This window comes from Pseudopipra pipra, chromosome 7 (assembly GCF_036250125.1).
Source record: "Pseudopipra pipra isolate bDixPip1 chromosome 7, bDixPip1.hap1, whole genome shotgun sequence".
Taxonomy (NCBI): Eukaryota; Metazoa; Chordata; class Aves; order Passeriformes; family Pipridae; genus Pseudopipra; species Pseudopipra pipra.
The window spans coordinates 30,963,430-30,971,486 of NC_087555.1; the positions used below are offsets into that span (position 1 = coordinate 30,963,430).

At 38.7% G+C, this 8,057-nt stretch overlaps 1 long non-coding RNA gene across 1 annotated transcript; it reads right to left on the minus strand.

The window, feature by feature from the left end:
• Positions 1-1,735: 1,735 nt before the first annotated feature.
• On the minus strand, positions 1,736-7,742 carry LOC135417623 (uncharacterized). Its single transcript, XR_010432145.1, has 3 exons — positions 7,618-7,742; positions 2,292-2,407; positions 1,736-1,844 (listed from the first exon to the last, which is right to left on the minus strand). It is a non-coding gene; the product is annotated as an uncharacterized LOC135417623 (long non-coding RNA).
• Positions 7,743-8,057: the final 315 nt, after the last annotated feature.

The window sequence follows — 8,057 nt, forward strand, 5'->3', positions numbered from 1 at the left end:
ATACTTTGCACATGTAATTTCCTGATAAAGGAATGATTGTTTGTATCAGTTGATTTATAAAGCCTTTTTTATTAAGTGCCATGTTAAGTTATAAACAAATCACATGAAACAAAACCCACACAATTTTCCTTTAGTGTCACATCCCTTCATGTAATTATAAATATAACTGGAGTTTCAGAAGAAGTCAAATTTTCATGATGCAATGGAGGGGCAAATGCAGTTTAGCAGCAACCATTCTCAAGGGCAAAGACTTTCTTCTCTTCATGCTCAAGTGTTTTTGTCAGGAAAGACTAACTGGAGGTTAGGAAGGTGACAAGGTGCCCTCTACCAGACAGAAGGTAATGTCCCTGGGATGACATTAAACAAAGAGATATAAGAACAGACGGAAAATCAGAGCAAGCAACTGTGATGCTTTGAAGAATTGTCTAAGAGAAGAGCAGCTTCTGCCTCTGTGGTCAATTTTTATTCTTCTGAATCAGCTGCCTCAATCCCTTTTCTACCCATTAGACCTGCTCCTGTTTGCAACACTGTATTGGGAATGACTTTTGAAAAGAAAGAGACAAAACCCCAACAAGTATTTAGTGCAATACAAGATGACAATAACTGGTTCTCTGTAAAGAGCAAAAAATATATCTTGTGGATGTCCTTCGGGGATGTCTCCAAGCACACTGAAATATATTGAAATATATTCTATATTGAAATATAGAGAGGGCTGGAATGATTTGAAATGTATTTTCATGGATTACACCTCCTGAAAATTTACATCTAGAAGAATTTTTGCTCTTTCCTAACACTGTTTCAACCCACAGCACCACTTAGTGTAACTTAACACTGTAATTGCCTCACCTTAAGCATGGATGTGTAAGCAATCAGAAGACATGATTTATCTAAGAACATGGACTGAGGATAATCACTTGTCCAGAGAACTCAAATATGTCCTCTTTCTCCTCCTGGAAATCCTGTTTTTATGGCATTCGAGGACATGAGCCATTCTTGGATATCTGGCAGCTTGGCAAGAGTAACACTATCTCTTTTAGATCTGTGGACATGGGCAAGTTCTGGACGGAGGAAAATGTGCTACATTTCAACTGCATGATGCAGGCAAAATGAGTTGGATGCGTTCATGAATGTGCCAAAAAATGTCGACACATGCACAATAAACCCGATATGCCTGGCTTACTGCACACTGGGAATCCATCTCCATAATGCATGCATGCATATTTCTGCCTGGGAAATCATGGATAGCAGCATGGCAACCCTACACAGAAAGTCCTCTTTGAAAGCCATGCTCTTGAGCCAATGTTTAATTCATTAGGTTAGCCTTCCTTAATCAGTGATCAGTAGAACTATTTAGATCATGATGCATTAGAAGAAAGTCTAAGACACTTCTTCCTAAAAATGCAAATGTATTAATTCACATGTGTTACAAACAAGGAAAGAAAATGGAGGGGAACTAAAGTATCACATTCAAAGTTTAGGCCAATTGTTAGTGTTTGTAAATAAAAATCACTGTGGCAACAAAATTTTGGGATGTGGACTTTTTCTAGCAGTAATATGGGACCAAGGGAACTACAGAAGCTGAATAAAAATTAGGTTATCCTGATTCCTGCCCTGTTCATCTGCTATGAATCATAGCAGTGTCCATCCAGTAGAAACTGCAGTCTGTTTTTGGCTAAAGCCTGCCCCCTCTTCCGCAGTGATCTATTTAATGTGCTTTCCCATCCACTTACCATGTAGTAAAATCTTTGCTGTGGTTAGACTATAAGCAGTCTGTCCCATGCTTCATGATCACGCAGTCATGGCTTGCTTGTCCAACCAGCAGCATCTTTGTCCTGTTAAAGAGTCTGAGTGGGCACACAGATGGGTAAGAAATATTAGAACAAACCTTTCTGTTAACTTGGAAACAATAATCAAAGCTAGTTGGGATTCTCTCTACCTAACTTCTGCACAGAACTATCAGAAGATAGCAGCAAGATAGCACCTACAGGGTGAAACCTTGTCCCTCTTAAACAAAAAGCACCCTCAAAACACCTTCTTCTGGACTGAGGAGGCCGTAAGACAGTTAACTCAGCTGCCTTAACTTACAGCACAGATTTTTTGAGCTAGATGAGAAAATCCCGTACCTAGAACCTACTTGTTACTACTTACATTTAGATATATGCTTAGATGTCCTTGGCACTGAGATAGAGGAGCTCTAGTATTGATTCCCTGCCTTGAAGGTTGTAAAAAAAGAGACCTAAGAGCAGTCAGGTGATGTAGTACTACAAGAAGAGGCAATGGAATCCTGCTACCTGATATTTGGGGCTTGTCTGCGAGTTGTAAGGCTTATTTCCAAGTCTGCCTCACCACAGTCTTTCTTCAAGTGTCCTTGGACATGTCACTTAGTTCCTTCTCTTTGGTTCCCAGCCTGTAAAGTGAAAGCACCAGCACTTTACTTCACACAGATGTTACCAGAACAAACACAGGGCAATTTGAGGAGTCCTGACAATATAATAATGAGAATCAAATAAGTGCCACTGACGTGGGAAAGAAAGAGAATCAAAGAAAGAACAGCAGAAGTATGCAGTCACAATCTGAAATTATGGACATTTTAAGTTTCAAAGGAAGCCCTTTGGGTCATTGAGTATACCATTCTACATTGTAAACATGTTTTCCTTATATAAATATTAAAATGTATTCCCACCATAATATAGTGTTTCTTATATTGAGGAGTATTACTTTGTTCTCCTCATGGCTAAGAAGTTTTCTGTAATATTTAATTAAATAATACATAAGATCTCATGATTAAAAAAGAAACAAGATGCAATTAATAAAAAAGCTCAGACATTCAGTGGCAAAGTAGGGACTTATTTTCATTTAGACAGACGTGACAAAACTTAAATTGCTGAGCTTGGTTGACAGAAATAGATGCAGTACGCCTGTAAATTTTAAAAGGAGAAAAAGTTTTGGTCACAGCTGTCTTCGGAAGTCCAGAAATTATGAATGCTATCTTGATATAACTATCAAGGAAAAGTCATGAAAAAATGATCTTTTTGTCCCAGCATTCTCCCTTTCTAGCTAATTTCATCACTGATGTGATCAGATCCATCCGAGTCAGTTATTCTTCATCCAGAACCCAGTTTTATCCAGAACGCATCCAGCTGGAATATGAAATATATAATATGAAAATCAGAACACAGTTAACACAGATCTTATAGCTCAAAACTTTCAAAAGAATTTCTTCACCCAGATAACAGTACTAACTCATTAGTCTGGATTTTTCTCTGGATATTGGCAGGCAGCAAAGTGCTTTATTAAACTTCTTCAGCAACCAGTGAATATACCTCTGAAGATTTATTGGTTTTAATTCAGTGCTACAAGATAAATCATTGGCTTTATATTGAGCAATCAAATATTTTCATATTATTTTGCTTGTTTGACTGTTTTTTCAGTCAGTAAATCCAACCTCAAAGCAAACAAACAAAATCTCTAGATTTTCCAGAAACTGGAAACAGTGATACTCAAACTACCTGGGATAAAGTTGGTAATTGTCGCTACCTGCATTTTCCTAAATAATCCTCTTTCTTGCCTTTTGTGGCAAAGTAAAACCAAGAGGTATGGAAAGGGGTAAATGATAGAATTTGAAAAAAATATGCTGAACCAGCACAAAACCCAGGTATTTTATCATTACTGCTATTTCTTTCATCAGTGGTGGTTTCAAGGAAAGTCCAGGGCCCTGTGGAGTTAAATTCTAGATGGACTAAGAGACTGCCCAAGGAAGCTTCTGGCAAAGCTAAGAACTGACCTCTATTCCCACCACCCTCCCCAGTAACTATCTTTTCCCTTCATCGTGCATAATTTATACAGGAGTCACTCAGAACTGACCTCAGACTCCATTTAAAAGGAGAACTGTGTTTGCTAATGGTAGTTTGCTATTCATGCTCATCTTTCATCTGGACTCTGTCCTTCTCTGAGTTTTGTTTTCTTGTTTATTTCTGTATCTAAACCTAGGACCTAATTAGTCCTGGGGACAGTTTCATGCCTGCTTCTCCTTAAAGACAATTTGCATGAGAACTGAGGCTGGCTAGAAACACTCTCTTCTTGTAGGGTGTGCACCCACAGAGTCTCTTCCACCTGGTCTGTCTATGAATTGGTTTCTCAGAGCTTTCTTTCCTCTTCAGAGACTCCTTTTTAAATGCCTGATTTCTCACGAACTGTTTAAGCATTCAGTTCTGCCAAAAAGAAAAGTTGTGCAATCTTGCCCTGGCCCCTAAAAGTGGACCTTGGTCTTGCATTTATTTATATAATCATTGTGCTGCTCTCCTGCTGGTTTCTCCAATAACTAGACGTATAAAAATGTAAATGGATATCGATATGCTGGAACGGTGCATCACCAGCAATCACATGCACTGTTGGCTAAATTATAGCACATATTCCTAGATTATGAAATACTTGCTCCATATCCACCACATGGTCTACTTATCTAACACCCCATTTACCAAAAAATATCCAACATTTAAAAGTAAGGCTTTTTATAGTTAAGGACTTCATAAATCTTACATCACCTATAAAACAATATACATGCACATGGCCACACATTTTACCAAGTGTAAGTTCTGGTCCCTTGTTCCAGACCTGGAGGGTTTACCTCTTGTTTTTTTGTTAACAATCCTCTACAGAAATATCTTCTTCATCTTCCTAATCTAAAAGAGCTATATATCTTCACAGACATGTGGTACCTACTCAAGATCGCACCAAGGCTTGTGACAAAAATTCCCATTTCTATGCAAGTGTGACCCATACCTGACATGAGTAAAAGCAGATTCCAGTACTGAACCCTCAACATAAAAGATTTGTAAATAACTTTGCTTTACCCTGATTCAGGTTCTTCCAGTATGGCTGGCATTTGGAGTTTCAGGAATATTTAATTATATAGAAAGCCTTAAGGGGCAATAACAAGCTGGTTTCTGAGCTAATGTGAGAGAAAAGAATATGAGATTAAAATCTAAAAATTAAATAGAGGGTCATTCCTTTTAATGACTAATAACTCTCAAAGAATTTAAGTTTCAATTAAATTCTGACTCCAAAGGTATTTATGCACTCATGAAACTATTTTTAAATATTTCACACTCAGAGTGCTCCAGTTTCCTCAGTGGTTCAGGATAATATCAGACACCACTGTGATATCTGAGCAACCTTACAGAAGCTCTGTTTTTGCTTTTAACTTCTTGTTCAAAGTAGTATTTTTTTTTCTATTGATGACTTTGGAGTTTTTCATAATTTCTTAGAAAATCCTGCTGCCTGTAGGACAAATACTGCAAAATTTTGGCCAAATTGGTTGCTTACACTTTTAAGTATGGAATGAAACTGGAAGTTTGGTGACTAGAGCATTCAGGTGTGAAAATATCATCAGACAGGTAGCTAGCAGGGCATCAGGGAATTATTGTCCATCCTGGAACAAGAGAGAAAAAGGGGACCTTCTCCCTTGCATATTAAAAATGTTATTTTCATATGATTAAAGAAAAAGAAAATATGAAAATCATCCCTTTTCATAATAGGACACACAGCACAGGAATGCATAAAGATAATACAACACTAAGAAAATATAAATGGTCTCATTTGGCAACATGCAACCACATGACTCAGATGTCAGACCCAAACCCCTTCTCACAGATTAAGAGAAGAGCTTTATCAGGTAACATCTTGCATTAATTTATGTAAGCAGCTCAGGGATTCCCAGGTTACAAAGCATTGTGATTTTTGAGGAAAAAAAAGCCCAAACACTTTCAATCAGAGCCCAGCTGATGCTGGAAGCTGGGGTCACGTCTCACCCCACTTGTGCCCGCAGCTCTGGGGTTCCCCATGTCAGCAGAGGTCTCCTCTCACTGGTCTGAGGTGAGAACTGGCTTTCTAGGAGAACACTATGAGTCCTACATAAGTCTTTGTTTTATGAGATGTATTATTGTGTCTCCAGGGTCTCCAGCCTTAAATGGGTTTCCATGACATGAGGGAGGCACCTACACTTTCCTGCAGGCCCAGCAGCTCCTGCAGCTTAGATATGCCAGCAAGGAATTTCTTCTCCTCTCTCCCAGCTTGAGGCACGAATTTCTGCTGTCACCAACTTCCCCAAAAGGACCCTACTTCCCACTGTACTGATGCAGCTCATTTCTCATTTCTCACAGCCCAACACCCTGATGTGCTGTGTTCTTTCATGACAACCTTGTGCTGAAGGTGTGCCAGCTCCAGCCATTAGAATAACCTTGACTTGAAAATATGAGGTCTTGAGAAGAGGTCAGAAAAGAATTCCTTCTCCTCATTTTGGTTTGCTGCTTTGTTTTCAGGTTGAATTGTGGTAGTTTTTAGTTGTAAGAGATTGAATTTTCATGTCACCTTTTTGGGGAGGATGAAAACCAAATAAATTAATGTGAATTCCTATTTTCATGAAAGCATAATTTCTCATCCAATCTCAAGAAAATAATAGTAAGAATAAGAATAAACCCTGCAATTATAGAAAAATCCATTTGAATCAAGAACATAACTTTATCACTAGTCCCAAGCATAATGACATTTTTGACTGCCTTTGCAGTGTAGTCAATATTTCAGACCTTCCCCACTGTTTTAAAGACAGAAGGCAGCATATATTCACTGCTACAAAAATTCTTAAAGGAATCTTTGTAACTACTTTAGGAATCTGTAGTTCAGAACTTCTGTTTCTAACAAAATTATAAAGGGAAAAGATGCACAGAAAATTAAGAAGAACTTACTCTTGTGTCACTGAAAGTATATTGGGCAAGATACCATAAATTTTATAGTAAGGGACTCCTAGTTCCAGTGAGTAAGAAAGAAGGAATTACATTTTTATTAATTGCTTTTTATGTGTATATGTTTATAACATTTTATATAATTTGTCCATTTTACCAAATGGGAATTAGGGATTAGACTAAGGCTCTGCTTAATAAAGGATGAAGCTAGGTTAAAATTTCAGATGAAGGGAAAAGAAACTTGACTCCCTGTGAAATATTTGGAGAAAGATGTAGCTCTTTACACTAGAGGTAAGTGCTTCTGTGCATTGACCACTTGGCCCTTTGGAGAGCCAAGGAACATACAATGCACTGAACGGCTGTTTTAAATGTAAAAATTCACTCCAGCCCACTGCAAAGAGCTTTGTCCCCTTGGCCTCAAGCTGGGATTTCTTCTGAACATAGACACGTGTCCATTGTGCCAGCAATTGAGAGGAAATTAAAACCCCCAGACAGCTGAAGCCCCTCACCTCCCCATCCTTTAGCGTGTTGTCTTGACTTCTTCCTCAAGGAAAGAGAGTCTCAGATTTGGTTTTGTTGCTGCTAAATAATGCTGTCAAATGGAGTACTGCCACGAACCCCACCCTACAGCCTGTCTGTGGCTGCAGGCACCCGGATTGGGATAAAGTACCGATAGCAGCTGTGTGCCCACAGAGCCAGGCGGCGCTCGGGAAAGGGTTTTCAGGTTTACAACCGTGTTTATCCTCCGCATTACTGACTGCCACAACAAGGATCTAGACCTCTCAATCCCCCCAAAGAAGCCCAAAAGTAATCCTCTGTGATAATCTCAAAGGCACTCCAAGAGTCCATGGCAAAGTTTGTAGCTAAATGCAATTACCTCAGCTCTGTGCTCGTGGTCCTGTGCTGCCTCCTTCTTCTCTTACTGGGGACACATTGCACATGGAACATCATCACAATTTGGCCTTGGGTCTTGAAATTCAAGATAGGACATCCAGAATCTGTGAACTTAAAAATACATGTAAAGGTACGAGGGGAGTAGAAAGACTATAACACTGTTCAATAATTAAGCAACACCATCCTCAGCTGGCATACACTGGCATAACCATTTACACCTGTGAAGGGTTAGTAGGATTTGTTTTTCTAAGAAAGAAAGTGCAGTTGAACTCAAAATCTAGTTAGTTTAAAAATAGCACACTTGATAGTGTTTCCGCTTTTAAAGTGGCTTGTGACTTTGGTTGTGAATTTGATGCAACACAGCAGGAGATGTAACAATTATGTCTAACACATACATGCACAAGTTATACACACACAATATAC